The sequence below is a fragment of the Heterocephalus glaber genome, unplaced genomic scaffold (genome assembly GCF_053883595.1).
Source record: "Heterocephalus glaber isolate CG9 unplaced genomic scaffold, H.glaber_assembly_v1.0 deba00001509, whole genome shotgun sequence".
NCBI classification, from domain to species: domain Eukaryota; kingdom Metazoa; phylum Chordata; class Mammalia; order Rodentia; family Bathyergidae; genus Heterocephalus; species Heterocephalus glaber.
This window is the reverse complement of record NW_028258325.1, coordinates 56,827,352-56,844,526: the sequence shown is the minus strand read 5'-3', so window position 1 is coordinate 56,844,526 and position 17,175 is coordinate 56,827,352. Positions and strand designations below refer to the sequence as shown.

The 17,175-nt window shown below is 42.5% G+C and overlaps 1 pseudogene; it reads right to left on the bottom strand.

The window, feature by feature from the left end:
- Positions 1-268: 268 nt before the first annotated feature.
- LOC101713699 (methylcytosine dioxygenase TET1-like) lies at positions 269-15,439 on the bottom strand (annotated as a pseudogene).
- Positions 15,440-17,175: the final 1,736 nt, after the last annotated feature.

Genomic DNA, 17,175 nt, shown 5'->3' with positions numbered 1-17,175 from the left:
TTCTATCAAGGTTAACACCTAACCAAAACATTTCTTTATGTATTCAAAACTATAAAACTTTTATTTTTGCTTAAAATGTGCACCTTCTACCAATTGTGAAAATATAGTCACAGTTAAGTACCCACTGCTTTAAAAAAAATTTTTTTTTTACCTCGGACTTGAAATGGATGAGATGAAGATTTAGTAAACGACAACAAGACTTTCTTTTAACAACACCTTGAAAAAATACACTGCACTAACAAAGGCATTGAGAAGGGGACAGAAGCCTTCAGACCCAGTGGTTATAGGGCCCTGCGACGTGTGTGAGAGAGTAAGGGGACACAATGACAATGTTGCCGTGGGTTAACGTTAATGCTTTGTGAGAAGGGATTTGGTTCAATTCGTTCACTTCAAGGAACAAGGCAGTGCCCTCATCAGCTGCCTGCTCTTTCCACTCTGAGGCCTTCGTTTTCTTATTCTTGGCCTCTTTAGCCTCAAACTTTATCTTGTTGAGTTCGAAACTGTGTTGGGGCTGACTCAGGTTTTTCTGTTGGTAGAAGACGAGGGAGAGGCACATGGGGTGGTTTCGGTTAGGGTTGGCCACAGGGGTGGTGGTGTGGAGCTCGCGGCGCACACACTCGATCAGCACTGAGCTGTGTGTGGGCGCTATGGCCACCCTTCCCACGCTGGAGTCCAGGAAGATGTGCTCACTGTCCGACCACTACTCATCCAAGTAAGGTAGCTTCACCTCAGCAGGGGACAGGAGCTCCTCAGACAGGGCGTCACCTGACAGTGGCTCATCCCCTTCCCAGTGCTGCTCCTCCTCATCCACCAGGCAAGATGCGAGGAAGAGGAGCTGCTGGCCCGGATGCTCAGGCCAGGGGGAGGCTCGGGGTAAGCCAGGGGCTCTGGCAAGGGTGGGGACAGGGTGGGGACAGGAGCTGCTGCACTGTCCCCTGCAGCTACGTGAGCACCTGCGGGTGTTGTAGGAGGCCTGGTGCAGAGGGCAGCACTGCTTCGCCCGGGAATGCAAGCGAGCCTATCTTAGGGTACCTAACTAGAATTGCTGTGGAGGGAGGAGACTTCAGGGGACAGAAGACTGGAGACAGGTTTGCCTCTTAGGGTGAAGCATGGATGGGACAGATGAGTAGCATTTAGTGTTGTCTGAACCTGGGTTGGGAAGTGATGTTGCCTCCCTGTTGTTGGCCACGGCAGAGTTGTTCTTCCGCTTGACCCGAGGACTCTGCTTCTTCTCCACCGCCCTGATCTTGCGCTCCAATACCTCAGTCATCATCGCTGCCCGCTGCTTCCCAGAGCGAGGGACTGGCTGCGTGAAGCGCGTCCTCTTCCTCTGTGCGGGCTGGAGGACCTGCACGGCCCCTGACTGGATCTTGGCTTCCATGCCTTCCTTGGAGCCAAACTCATCCTTGTCGGACAGTCTGTACAACAGGAGGACGTGGAGGTGCTTATCCTCAGGGACAACGCCCAGTGAGCGGTTATCTTCCCGGGCCAGAGTGCTCACCACAGTGTTCCTGTGGTTCATGTTGTGGATATCCCAATGCAGATGTGCAGAGAAGTCCAGGCAGGCAGTGACCCCGGAGAAAGGGTGACCTTCCTTTGCACCAAGCCGGCATTCTTGGGCAACATGTTCATATTCCACCTGGTTTTGGTAAGCAGCAGGCGCATATTGCTTATAAATTGGAGCTAATTCTGTAGCCAGATTCTGTAAATTATCTTCCAGGTTCTTTTCCATGGCCACGTGTTCCTTACAGACTCGTTCCGGTTTCACATATCTTTTTTTCTGGATTACGTCCTTTAGTAATTCTTTCATAGTAGTTGTGTAAGGGAGAACTTGGATCCATTCTAAATCTTCTGGGGCTTGGGCATCTACCAAATTTGCACCCATTGAAATACATGCTCCATGAGCAGCCAAAAGAAAATGAAGATTCATACCTCTCCTGGTCAATTTCTTTTCTTTCTTTTTTGGGGGGAGAGTACCGGAGATCGAACTTGGGTCCTTGCGCTTGCGCAGCAGGTGAGAAAACCACTGAGCTAAATCCCCGGCCCTTCTAGGTCAATTTCTTGACATGTGCAGGTACGGTTTTCATTGAGGATACATCTTCGGTCTTTCGGGTGAGCATTGTATGACTTTAGGTTCTCTGTGAGCTCCGTGTACAGTCTGTCCACCATCGGTAGCGGGATGCCATCCCACATGATGAGCACCACTATCACAGCCATCTCGCACTGGTGGCCTGGGTGCTGCTGGAACAAACAGAGAACCATCTCTTCCTCACTGCTTCTTCTGATTACCCACTCAGTGACTGGACACCCCTGAGAGCTCTTTCTTTCCTTTCCAGTGTGCAAAACTTTTTTCTATCCTTATCACCTTTCCTTTTTGTCCATACTCATTCTCCATGATTTCCCTGACAGCAGCAACACTTGGTCCTGCCCGAGGTGTGTATAATATGGGCCTTTGTCTTTTTGTATACCTCCATCAGGACAGTTGCAGGCTGGCACTTCCAGATCTTTTGTCACAGCCACTAGGTTTTTGGCAGGATTAGTGAGGATCTTCATGGCATAATCATGAAAATTCTCTGCACTGTCCACAGGGGAAAACTCGGATGCTCCAACACCAGGTGAGCAGACTTCCTCTTCGCTTTTGGGAGAAACCACTGTGATTCTGCCTGAACTGACTACATTCATGTTCCTGAGAATCTGTGCCGGGTCTGGCAAGGGGGTCTCTGAAGAGACAGTGGGTGGTGCTGCCAGTCTCTGTGGCCTGAGGTGCTCTCGGGCATCCTACAGAAACTGTGTTTGGTCAGTGCCGGCCACCAGGTTAGTGCACTGGTTAGGTGGACAGGAGGGCGGGGGCAAGGGGTGAGCTTTCAGGTTGCCATTGACTGTTGCCTGTATCTGAGGCCTGTGGGCTTTATACACACACACCTGCTGGTGGTATTTGGCCTCAGGATAAAACACTGGAAGGGAATCCAGTGGTTACTTTCACCATTTTCTCCTGTGCTAATTCAGGATATTGCTCAAATTTGATCTTACTGAGGGGAGGAAATAATTTTTTGTGTTGTAGCTTTGAGCCAGTGGTTTCAGAACTTTGGAAAAGGGAGGAATTTTTCCCAGGAGAAGAGGAAAATCATGTGGACCAAACTCACCAAATCTTTGAAATTTGGATCTGATCCAAATGTCATGTAACTTACTATACTCATAGGACATATGCTCCTGCTGCTTCTGATCATTTTCTTGACAGGTTATGGCCATGGGTTTCTTTTCTGCCGATCTCTTCTGGGGGTAGACTTTGCCTTTTTCTGGGTTGTGTTCTTTTGCTTTCCTAATGATGAACTGTGATTGTTTTGCACCCTTAAATGTGGTTTCTGTGGCACCGTGCCCTTCTCCTGAGTATGTTTTTGCTGTGCATTATGCGCCACAAGGCTTGTTGGTGGACTCTCAGCATTCTTGTCCTCTGGCTTTATATAATTTAATTATCGATGCAAGTTGTGTTAGCTGCATTGCAACATCTTCCTCAATTTGGCTGTAAGATGTGTCCTGACTTGATGGATCTTCCTTGGAATTCAAATTTTCACTCCTGTCCAGCAATTAGTTACAGTATCCCAATTTATTACTTGTTGGTGGCAACTGATGCAAATCATCAAGACCAGTCCCAGTTCCACAACACTTTTGTAAGTATTCGAAGAATTAGATTTTGGTATTAAAAAAGATATTGAATTTTTGACTTTTGAATGTTCAAGAGGCTTGGTGGGTGCTTGGTGAGTAGCAGAGCCAATCGGTGGCTTGGACAGAGTGTTCTGGCCATTGAACACCACTGTGAGGCATGAACTTTGCTTTTCCAGAGAAGGACAATGAGGAAGGCTTTGCGGCTCCCCATGAAAGTTAGGGTCTCGAAGGTCTTTTCTTATGGAGTAGAAGATGGCTTTGCAGCTGTTAAGCAGACTAGCTGTTCTCTGAGCTGTTTTTCCTCTTTCTCTGACTTGGATGGTGAAGAGTTCTCTCACGGGGCTTCAGAGAGTTGTGTCAGGGCCTTGATGGTGACCACTTGTTCCAGTGAGAGCCTCCTGTCTTTCATGAGGGAGAGGACTGTGGGCTGCATGGGGGAGCAATCTTGAAGGTCTTTACTCACTCTGTTCTCGGGGGTTTTAGGTTGGCCACCTTCACTGTGTGTGCTGGTCTGACTTTAAATTTGGAGAAACTTCAGATTTGCAATTAATTCCAGGCTTTTGGAAGATGAAGATGTTACTCTTGTCCTTGAGGTGGTCACAGCTCATGCCAGAGACAGTGGAGCTCTTGGCATTGTTATGGTTCTCAGTGTCTTTCAGGAGTTTGTAGGGATGGTTTCCCAACACCTTGCTGAATTCTTCAATACTCAATTTGTTAAACTGTGTGTTTGCTTCAGCTGCTAGACAGGGCACATTTTTAATGCCATTTCTTACAGTTTGTGCAAACAATTTTGGAGGTTTGTTTGGTTTCTTATCCTCTTCAGGCTGTTTTGATTTTTCAGCTTTGGTGACATCTGCACTGAAGTTGCCATTGACATGCTCAAATAAATGTGATTTCTTGTTTTGCATCCACCTCTCCACCTCAATACCTGTCATGCTTGCTTCATTTTTCATCACATTTTCAAGGGGCTGTGTGTTTACTTCCAATCTTTGTTCTTCCCCATGACCACTGCTGCTATATTCCATGGATTCTGACTTGAGGCCATTTACTGGTTTGTTTTCAAAATCTGCCTTGGTGGGTGAAGACCTGGAGGCTCTTCTGGACTTTCCTCATGACCAGTTACAGGGAGACCTCCCTTTTTGACTGTTTTGTACTTTGAGTAACTGCTTTGATGATAGAGCCACACAATGTATTATATGTTATTATCTTTTCATTTGTTATGAAATTTTATCTTATTTTTTCATAAATTAGAATATTCTTTAGTTTCCATGCATTTGCATAATGTATGTTTTCTTTTGTCATGATTTCTAACTTCATTGCACTATGATCTAGTAATATTTGTGGTACAATTTCAATACTTTTAGATTTACTTAAGCTTGCTTTATTGGCTATTATGTGATCCTTTTTGGAGAAAGTTCCATGTGCTGCTGAAAAGTACACATATTCTGTTCTGTGGAACACTGTTGATATCTATTAAGTACAATTTGTTTGAAGTTTTTTTCAACTCTAATATTTCTTAGTTTTTTTGTCTAGTTGTTCTGTCCAATTGTGAAAGTGGGGTTTTGAGGTCCTCCACTATAATTGTGTTTATCCTTACCTGCTATTTCTTGTCAAGTAGCACTTGTTTTATAATCTTGTGTGCACAGTTGTTTCATGCATATATCTTAGTAATTGTTATCTCTTTCTGTTATCTTAATTGTTATCCCTTAACCATTGTGTAGTGACATTTCTTTTCTCACTGTGTCAGTTTTGACTTAAATTCCCATTGTGTGAATTTAGGATAGCTACAGCTGCTTTTTTCATATTCTCATTGCGTGGAATATTGGTTTTCAACCTTTCAGTTCTAGTCTGTTAATTACTTTTTGGATTAAATGTTCTACTTTTATACAGCACACTATTAGACTTTGTTTCTTGATCTGTTCTTCCAGTCTGTACATTTTGCTAGGAGAATGTATTTAGGACATCCCATTGAGAATGATGACAGGTGGGTATTATTTCTGTTATTCACTTGTTTTCCAGTTGCTGATTCCCTATCTTTCCATTCTACTTAACTACTCACCCTATCTGGTATATCCATTCTACTAGACATTTTGATATTGTTAGCTTCATTGTTTCTTTCTAGAGTATCTTTGAAAAGCTTTTAAAGTATTGGTTTGGTGATCATGAATTTCTTTTTTTTTTTTGTACTGGGGATCGAACTTGGGACCTTGCATTTGCAAGGCAGGTGGCAGAATCACTGAGCTAAATCCCTGGCCCAGATCATGAGTTTCTTTAGGTGCTCTTTAACATGACGTTATCTTGTTAATATATCAATTTTGAAAGATAGTTTTGCAGACTATATCAGCTTGGGTTAGATGGTTTCTTTTGGATTTTGAAATACTTCACTCAAAGCTCTCCAGGCCTTTAACATTTGTGTTGAAATGTCACCTATAGTGCTAATGGCCTTTCCTTTATAATTGATTTGTTGCTTTTCTCTTATTTTAAAATTCTGGTTTGGTGTTTGACTTCCAGGTTTTGAAGTATGATGTGTCATGGAGAGGTTCTTTTCTGACCATGGCTATTTGGGGTTCTATAGTGCTTCACTCGTCTGTATGTTAAGTTCTTTTTTCTTATTTGGAACAATTTATGCTATTATTTCAGTAATTATATTTTTCATGATATTTATGCTGTCTTCTGATTTTTCACTAATTCCAGTTAATCTTAGATTAGCTTTCTTTGTGTCATATACAAGCTGTTTACTCCATTTTTCATGTGCTTTTGTTTTTAAGGTACCATATTACAGAGATATAGGCATACCAATGTTTATAGCAGCACAATTCATAATAGCTAAATCTTGCAAGCAGCATATATTTCTATCAGCACAAAATGGATAAAGAAAATGTGGTATCTATACATAATGGAATACTACTAGGCTGTAAAGAGGGTTACGTTTAAGTAATCTGTAGAAAAATGTGTGCAACTTGAAAACATAATGTTAAGTGAAATAAATCAAACACATAAGCTTAAATACTGTATGCTTTCTGTTATATGAGAAATACAAAGTATAAATAAAGTACAGAATAGAGAAAAACTGAAAGACTGAGCAGGTAAAGAGGAAGATAGATCCTTTGCAAATGGGAAGGGAATTAAGAGATAAAGGGTGAGGGAAGGATATGTGAGGGGGATGTGGAAAGGACTGGCCTGTGTTGTGTACGTGCACCAACTACCTAAAATGAATGTAATCATTATGATTATCATATAATAATTACATAATTATAATATAATATAATAATATAATATATAATAATATAATATAGTTATAATATAATCATTTTAATAATGTAGACATTAATCACGTCTAGAAATGGGGGGGAGGAAGGAGGGGAAGGGAAGGTGATTAAAAGTAATTATTATGTGCTCAGTACATGTACTTACTCCCTAAGGTGGATGTAAACATTACATACTCCAAGCATGTACTAATAAAATTTTTTAAATTCAAGAAGGAAAACTTTTCCTTTCCTTATATTTCAATGACTTTGGAAAATAATGAAACAATCACCAGAAAAATGTTTCTCATATGCTTTTAAGAAGTAAAAATGTTTATAAAATTATTGTTCTTATACTCATTTTGCAAAATTATGAAAAAACAGAAGAATAGTTACCTTACAAACACTATGTCAAGGAACTGCAATGAAAAGCTGTAAAAAATTAGGAGTCCTTTTTATCCTTAATGCTTCACCCAAATCTCATTTGGATTATCTCTTTTTGCTAAATCACATGACTGCTTTTAACAGAAGGATGTTCACCCATCCAGTATAGGGAAAAACTTCATTAATATGCACTTTGCCCCCAAGAGCCAATTACTATATGGCTATGATTTGACTAATATGTTAACTGAATGAATAAATATTTCTAATACAGACATATCTTTAGATACGACAAAGTGAATTGACAAAGTGAATGTTTTCTCTTGAAGATTTTAAAGATTGAAGAAATATTTCTGTAAAAATGAAGGAAAGAGTTGGAATTTGAAATTTAGCAAATGGATAAACTTTCTAGTCTTTAGTACATATTAACTTGAGCATACAAATATTTTAATGTTTTTATTTAAAAAAAAATTCTCTCATGGCATTTCTTCCCTTTCCCCAAGAACTGTTTTTGGATTGAGTGATTTCTACAGCCTCTAAACATATATTTAAAAGAGACAGTATATGACAAAGTTCCCCATTATCCTATCTGTCTGGAGGCAAACTAGCAGTAAATAAAAAGAAAGACCATGGAGAGGCTGGGTAGAGTGTGAATTTCTTTCTTGTGCCTCTTAGCCATGAGACTGAGCATGGTTGCTCAACTTCTTTCAGCCTAAGCACACTTCACTTGTAAAAGGAAGATAATGATGATCTTTATTGGATCTGCTTTCAGAATTAATTCAGTTGAAGTGTGCACAGGCTTAGCATAATGCTAGGCCCCAGTGAAAACACATATTTTAGCAGGAATCTGAGGAAAATCAATATGCTGTCTTTATTTTAAAAAGGTAAATAATTTCCCTCTAATTAAAATGTTGATATTCTGTAGATCATTAATTTTTACACTCATTTTAATTTAAAATATAATGGATCTTGATGACAACATTTTTTTGGCATTCTCTTACATTTTGTGCTTGAGGCAAGTCCCTCACTTGCTGCACCCTGGTTCATGATGAGCTGGGCAGAGTAAACACCCAATAAATACAAGCTCTGTAATATACAGCTAATCAGAGCATGTTAATTTACAAGCCTGGCATCTAATGATGTCATTATACTGTATGGGCTCTGTGAACATACAGTAGTAGCATATGAATGTCAGGATTCCCAGAAGGCCTCCCAGAATAAATCAAATACTAGCCAAGACCTGAAAGATGCATAGACTTATGCCAAGGGAAGGATAAGAAAAAAAATAGCACATTAGGAGAATACAACTGGGATGCAAGAAATTGGAATAATCTAGTAGGTTAAGGCACAGAATATCAGGGTAATTTGAGCATAGGATTAGGAAAAGAGTTCCAGTTTAAAAGTATACTTATGGCTGCCTTCATCATTGTGCAATTTGTATAGCTACACACAGCTCCATGTTTACAAGAATGCTATGGTTGTTGTTCTGCTGTTGCCATCTCAAAGTTCTTAATTTTGAATAAGGGTTCCACATTTTCACTTTGTACTGGGTCCTACAAATTATGGAGCTGGTTCTATGTAGAATTTACTATCAGATTCTTTCAGTAAAGTACAAGGACAGATTAATTTAAAATGATCACCATTTCTACTGTTGGATCAGTGGATTCAGGGTCATCACTGAATGCAACATGATTCCTAGGATACATTTATACTCTGACAGGAGAGAAATAGCATAAATTAATGTGATGGTGCAGCAAAAAGGATGCAAAATACGAAGATGCAGAGTAATATTCAGGCTTGTTACAAGGGAAATCTTCAGGATATGGCTTAAATTTTTTTTAAAGCAAGGCATATATTTGGTGTAAAGGCAATATATCCACTTGTTTGTATCTACCTATGGAAACATCAGAAAGGTATACAAGGAAGTAATGTAAATAGTTATTTGTCTGTGACATGTGGTTGAACAGGCCAAATGGGGTATGAGTATTGTCCTAGACCATTTGAGCTGCTATATCAAAATACCAGACATGGGTGGGTGCCAGTAGAAATTTATTTCTTATACTCTGGAGGCTGGCAATCTGAGATCAGTTTCCATCATGACCAAGTTCTGCTAAGGGCCATCTTTGAAGTTTCAGACTGCCAACTTCTTTCCATGTCCCTATATGGTAGAGTAAGCTTCATGACTTTCATTTTTCTTGTTAACTTTTTTAAGATTAAGTTTCTTGGTACATTTTAGGTATACAATATGATGACATTCATCATTGGGAATTTGTACCTTTACATGATATACCTTGATTCTTATTTTTTTCCCCATTCCCCTACCCTCCCATCAACCCCTCCACCCTTCCCTACAGACATTTATAGCTAAATGGATGCACATTGAGGCAATACTCTTAAGTGAAATAAATAAGACACACATGTGTAAATACCAAATAGTTTCTCTCTTGTGAAAAACTGAAAGTGTAAATGAGGATCAAAATGTATAATAGGTAATGTGAAATAGGAAGAAAAGTTCCAAAGGGGAAGGGGAAGTGGGAGAGGTAGGGGAAAGGAAAGAAGGGAAAAAATGAATAAATATGAAAAAAGGTTTTCCCTTTTTAAAGTACTGATCCCAGTCTGACTTGGGAGTTTTCATGACATAATCACCTATCAAGGACTCCTCCTCCTAATACCATAGCCTTGATGAATTGAGATTTCACATATGTATTTGGGGGCACACAAATATTAAGATTATAACAAAAAAGGGGGGGTTTGGTATATTTTTTAAAATATTATGATGTTTGGGCCATGCAAATGCTTTAACATGTCAAAAGATAAAATATAAAAATACAGACAAATAGATTCTCATAAGTCACAATCAGATTTATTGATTAAATTTAGGGGGTGGTGAGGACAAGAGAGAAAGATAAAAGGTTACAGTAGTGGTTCTTGAGGTTGAGTCCCCATGATCCATTCTACTCCAAATGACTTGTCTAAATCTATAGTGTCAATCTGTGTTTCTTGGCAGTGGTTTGTTTAGGAGTGGAAAGGTGATCCAACACAGGCCAACATGATGTATAGGGAACGAGGCTTATCATCGTATGAATTTCCTAAGGCCATTGTAACAATTCATAAACTGGCTGATTTAAAACAATAGAAATTTATTCTCTCACATTTCTAGGGGCTTGGAGTTTAAAATCTGGTGATTGCAAGTTTGGTTTCCTCTGGGGAACTGGGGAGGTGTTCATGTCATGAACACCTTTCCTCTGCTATTCCATGGCCATGGAGCCACCAGATGCAAAGCTAAAACCTCACAAACCATGAGTCAAAGTAAACCTCTCGTCCTTTAATTTGCACATATTGGTATTGTGTTCCAGCAATGAGGAAAGTAACTAAGTTAAGCAATGTAAGTAATACAAAAGAACACCCAGATCCCTTATAATCAATCAGATGTGTAGTGATTTTCTATAGGAATGCTCTAGAAAATGGTACTGGGGAAAATACATGACAAATATATATCTTTCTATATATGCATGTGTGTGGATATATATTAAGACAGTGATTGTGTTAGTCAACTTTGTGTTGCTGTGACAAAATACTGAAAATAATTTAAAGAAGAAAAGATGCGTTTTGGTTCATGGTTTCAGAGGTGTCAGTCATAGTCATTTGACTTTATTGCTTTTAGGCCTGTGGTGAAACAGAAAGGTAATGGTGGAAGGGCATTGAAGAGGAAAGCTGCTCACATCATGGAAGCCAGGAAGGAGAGGAAGAGAAGAGAGAGAAGAGAGAGAAGAGGGGAGAGGGGAGAGGGAAGAGGGGAGAGGGGAGAGGGGAGAGGGGAGAGGGGAGAGGGGAGAGGGGAGGGGGAGAGAGGAGAGAGAGAGAATGCACAATATGAAGGGGCCAGGAAAAAAACTGCCCTTTGTGTCATTCCTGTAGTTACAGTAACCTACTGAATACAAGAAAGCCTACCTCTTAAAGATTTCTTCACCACCCAATAGCACCACCATCTGTGGAACAAGCTTTCAACACTTGAGTCTTTGGATGAACATTCCACATCCAAACCTACAATGCAACACATTTAGACCATTACCAATTGTCCCCATTAACAGTTCCCACATTGCTCAAAAGTCCAGCTGTTATTCTTCTGACACTCTGGGAAAAACCTTAGTTGTAAACTTCTGTAAAAATTGAGAAATAAAGTACTTATTTCAACATATTATGGTACAAGTTGAATACTCCCATTCCAAAAGGAATGACTAGGAAATATCAAGGAAGGATTAAACAAAGCGAGACCAAAGCCCATCAGGGAAAACATTAAATCTTGTAGCTCCATGTCCAGTGTTTGAGCATGTGGTAGCATGAGCTCCAAAGTGCCTGGATAACCCTTCCCTATACCAGCCTACAGACCTCTTTGTTGAGCTGACTCTGTTCACTTTCTTCATATTCCTTTAGGTAGCATTCCATGTTCCTGGCATGTTTAATTTTCTGAAGTCTCTATTGCAGTTTTGGTTTTATTCTCACAGGTTCAAGCATTGCTTTATCAAGGGATGTCCACAGGAACTCTGATTCTCTACATACTCCCTAGCCTCCTAGACTTTGCTTTGAAATCAGGATTAAACCTTTGACACATCACTATTCTTGAACTATGCATGACTGCAAACTAGCATCACATGAACAATGTCAAGGTCTACCTTCCACTCGAGTAAGGGCTTGACTCAATTGAACCATGGCTGCAGTGGACTCTTAGTGCCTGTATGCTGAGAACAGTAAAGGAATTCTTGGGGAAATAACTATGTAGGTGACCCTGTGGCAGTAGGTTACCCTGATGGTGTTTTTTTTTCCTCCAGCCTCTCAGATAAGTTTACACCTTTATATTCCTGAGCCTATGATGGCTGGGATCAGGCAGATTCCTGAGATTCTCTCAAGGCATCTTTCCTGTTGTCCTATTGTAAACTATTCACTTCCTTTTTAATGTTGCTAATCTCTGCAGCAACAAAAACAAAAACAAAAAAACCCCTTCTTAATTCCAACTATAAAAGAGCTTCTTTTCCAAGGTTTTCAAATTTTTTCATTGTTTTTTCTTCTGACTCTCACTGTAAATGTTGTTAAAAGCAGACAGCTGAAACCTTGGCACTACCTGAGTGCTGTGCTGACTTGAAATTTCTTCTAACTGATTAGTCTGCTAACTTTAACTCAGCCTTCCACAGTCTCAAGGAATGGAAAAATGTAGACAAGTTCTCTGCCAGAATATAACATAAATAGCCTCTAGTTCAATTCCCAGTAGTCATCATTTCCAACTGAAATCTCACAGGCATCCTCTTTATTTGGCTACATTCTTATCAGAATTCTGTTCATCTGTGCTTTCATTAGAATCACCCAATAATCCCTGTTTACAACATTCTAGAGTTGGTCTAACCTGCATTTCTAAACCTATCTAAAATCCAACTCTCAAGGTTTTTGAAACACAGTGTCAGATGTACTCACAGCAATGACCCCACTTTTTGGTACCAATTATTTTTTGGTACCAATTTTTTGTATTAACAAGTTTTATGTTGCTGTGACACAATATCTGAGAATAACAACTTAAAGAACAAAATATTTATTTTAGCTTATTGTCTTACTTACTTTCTCATTGTTGGGACAAAATACCCAACACCCACAAGTTAAAGCAGGAAAGGTTTATTTTAGCCAGAAGTTTGAAGACATTTTAGTCCATAGTTGTTGAGCTCCAAAGCAAGGAAGCATGATAGAAGGGCATGGCAGAAAAAAAAAGCAGTCCACAGCAGGGTAGGCAGGAGCCAGCAGCAGCAAGCTTTCTGAACTTTTATCCCATTTAGGCTACAAGCCTAATGGATGGTGCCACCAATTTTCCTCTGAGATTTAAGGCAAACTTTTGTCTTCAAGTCCCTATAAAGATGAAAAAAATTTAAATATTCCAATGTACAATGCCACAAGATAAACATTCTCATTCCAAATAGAAAAATCAAAAGAAATGTGACCAAAACAAGACCAAAATCCAGCTAGGCAAATATTAAGTCATGTAGTTTCTTGTCCAGCATCTAGGGCAGTCTGGCAAAATGTGAACCCCAAAGGACTTGAGTGGCTCTGCCCCTATAGCACTGTCAGTTGTTGTAACTCTTATGCCTTCTCTCCTGGGATGGATTTGTGAATTCTTTGAAGCTTTCCTTAGATGATCCATTTTTCTGGATTCTCCAAACTTCTGAGGCTCCACTGCTCTTCAATTTCACACTTAGAGCTTCACACAATGCCTTCTCAGAGGCACACTGACTGACCTCTCAGGCCTTCTTCTGAAATGTGGGTGGAAGCATTCCTGACCCCACAACTCTTGCATTCTGTACATACATAAGACCAGATCCATGTGGATGATGCTATGGTCTGCTGCCAGCTGGAGCAGTAGCCAGGTTTCCTTCTCTATTGGCTGTAGGGATCAAGTTCCTAGATTGCTCAGCACTATGAACTCAACCCCAAGAAAATTCTCTAGGCTTCCACTGTTCTGGAACATGGTGCTCTGGGGCGTCCTTCTCAATGCAATCCTTCTCCTTTGAAATTTTGGGGCTGCAAAGGGCAGAGTCTTACTCATTCTTGTGATGATTTCAGGTTATGTTTTCTCTTCTAAAATACTTGACATTTTATTACTAATCTTTTCAGCAACCAAGTTTTCATCTGTTCCATCTTTGCAGGCCACAACTTTACTGGAGCTTTCTTTCAGGCCAAGCTTGAAACATTTAAATTATTCTGCTGGGCCCTTTCCTGCTGATAATCAAGAGAGAGCTGGCTAAAAGTCCCCAACTGTAGACATGCCACCACCTCAACTTGAGACTGTCTTCATATTTCTTTTTTTAAATTAATTTTATTGGTACATTTTAGGTATACAATATAATGACATTTGTAGGGGGCCCTGCCCCCCCCGCTGGAACTCTTGAGTGCCTTCTACGGACATGCCCAGGCTTGCTGCAGGCCTTTGACGGACATGCCCGGGCTTGTTGCAGATCTACCCGGCAACAAGGAAGTATCCCCAGTACCCTCCTCTTGCTCCTCCCCTCTAGCCCTATGGTACATATGTTGTAGCAACTTCTGCAATAAACGAGACTTGATCAGAAACCTGTCTTGTCTCCATCTCTCGTGTCCCCTGTCCCCTCTCATCCTCGCTCCCCCTCTAGGGTCTTCGTTGACTTACCCGTGGGCCGGGATAAGTGGCGCCCAACGTGGGGCCCGAGAAAGGGGGATCCAGTGAAGGACGCTGCTCAGGGGCCCTAAGATTAAGATTGAGGAACAAAGAGCACACTCGACACAGGAGAGGCTTGCAATTGACGTAGACCTGCCGTCTTTTCGCACCTCGGTAAGTTGAACAGCGATTATGGGACAGGGCATTAGTCAGCACGAATTGTTCGTGCAAGGTCTCAAGGAGACATTACAGGCACGAGGGGTAAAGGTTACAGTCAAACAATTGCTGAAATTTTTTGATTATATTAAGGATCTCTGTCCCTGGTTCCCTGCCGAGGGAACCATTGACGAAAAGAGATGGAGAAGGGTAGGGGAAGCTCTTCAGGATTATTATGCCGCTTGTGGACCCGGAAAGGTCCCGATTGCAGCATTCTCTTATTGGAATTTGATCAATGATATCATATCTCAAAAGACGAGGGACCCAGTGGTAGCTCAAGCTATACAGGTTGGAGAGATAGCCCTCCGCACTGGTGAAAATCCGATGCCTCCAGGCGACTCCGACACTGTCTCCCAAGACGCCAATATGGCGCCGGGACCCAGGCCCGTCAAGGCCACAACTCCCTCGCCAGACGAGGAAGAGGACTTGATGTCCTTTGACAGTGATGATGATCCCGCCCCCGATGGACATAACGCTCCCTCGGACCAATCCCAAACTGCCACGATCCCTGCCAAGCCCTATAAGGCTAAGCCTCGCCGGACCCCCGCTCCCTCTCCCTCCGTCACTGCTTCTAAGGCAGCCCCACCCTCGTGGGAGGTTCCGCCCCTATATCCCTCCCTTCAAGCCTATCGCTGCCCGCCTCCGCCCCCAGATCTGCCCCAAAAGGACTCCGGGACTGACGAGTCTGCGGGGGAAGCACTGCGGGGTGGCTCTGGGTGCCCCCCTCCTTATATCCCTCCAGGCCCCAACACTCCCGCTCTGGCATGTCCTGTTGTTGATCCCCAAAAGGAACTCCAGGACAAAATAGACTTTCTAAAAGAACAGATAAGGTTAGAAAAGGAACATCAAGAACTTATTACCCAGCTTGAAGGCCTAAGGACAGGCAAGGCTCATGAAAATGTCCCTAGAGAAGATCCCCTTAAGCCGCAACCCCCCCTTCGAGGGGCAACCCCCAGGGTGCCATCCGGATCAAGGGTACCCCTAGAACTTGAACCTGTGGAGGCCTTCCCTGGCACTGAGACTGTTGACGCACAGGGTCAGGCATGGAGACACCATAGCGGCTTTGATTTCAAGGTTATTAAAGAGCTTAAAATGGCTGCGGCTCAATACGGGGCCACTGCACCTTACACCATGGCTATTTTAGAATCGGTAGCAGAAAATTGGCTCACCCCAATTGATTGGCAGACTCTGGCCCGTGCCACCCTTGCAGGAGGTGATTATTTGTTATGGAAGTCTGAATATGTTGAAAATTGCCGAGAAACTGCTAGGCGCAATGCTCAGGTGGGAAATGGTTGGGTGCTTGACATGCTTCTTGGGGAGGGGGCCTACGTGGCTAACGACCAACAAATGCAATTTGTTGCGGGATTGTATGCCCAGATTCAGACCGCAGCCACTAGGGCCTGGAGAAAACTCCCTTCCAAAGGAGACGTAAGTGCCTCCCTCACTAATATCCGGCAGGGGCCAGACGAGCCGTTCTCGGACTTTGTCCACCGCCTTCTCACAGCGGCAGGCCGGATTTTCGGGAGCGCGGAAACGGGGACAGATTTCATTAAACAACTTGCTTTTGAGAACGCCAATGCCGCCTGTCAGGCCGCTATCCGCCCCTATAAAAAGAAGACTGACCTTTCCGGCTACATTCGCCTTTGCTCTGAGATTGGGGCCACCTACCAACAGGGCCTTGCCATGGCAGCTGCCATGCAAGGCTTCACAGTCAAACAATTCCTGCAGCGCCACGTCGGCAATAAGTGCTTCCGGTGTGGGGCCACCGGCCATTTTGCTAGAGAATGCCCGACCGCTAAAATGCAGGGCCCCAACGCTCCGCCCCCAGGGCCCTGCCCCCGATGCAATCGGGGGAGGCATTGGGCGAGTGAGTGCCGATCCAAAACTGATGCCCAGGGCCGACCCCTCCCCCCTCTCCAGGGTTCGAATTCGGGAAACGGGAAAGGGGGCCAGCCCCGGGCCCCCAATTCCAAACAAATTTACGGGGCGCTCAATTTTGCTCCAATAAACAGCAGTCCATTTCAGACCTCGTCAGAGCCACAAAAGGAAGTGCCGGATTGGACCTCAGTGCCACCACCCACACAGTATTGACCCCAGAAATGGGAGTCCAGGCCCTTGCCACAGGAGTCTTTGGACTCCTACCTAAGGAGACCTTTGGCCTCGTAATAGGCTGAAGCAGCAGCACCATGAATGGACTGCTGGTCTACCCAGGAGTGATTGATAGCGACTACTCCGGGGAAATTAAAGTTATGGCTTCTTCCCCCAAAGTTATTAACACCATTCAATCAGGCCAAAGATTTGCTCAATTGTTACTCCTTCCCCTTCTCTCTACCTCTCATACGGCTCTTAACAGCGCCCGAGGCAGCCAGGGTTTTGGCTCATCCGATGTCTACTGGTCAGAGATGCTTTCAGCGCAGAAGCCTCTCATGACCTTGTGGTTAGATGGGAGACAGTTTTCTGGATTGGTAGACATTGGGGCTGATGTAACTATGATAAAGGGAG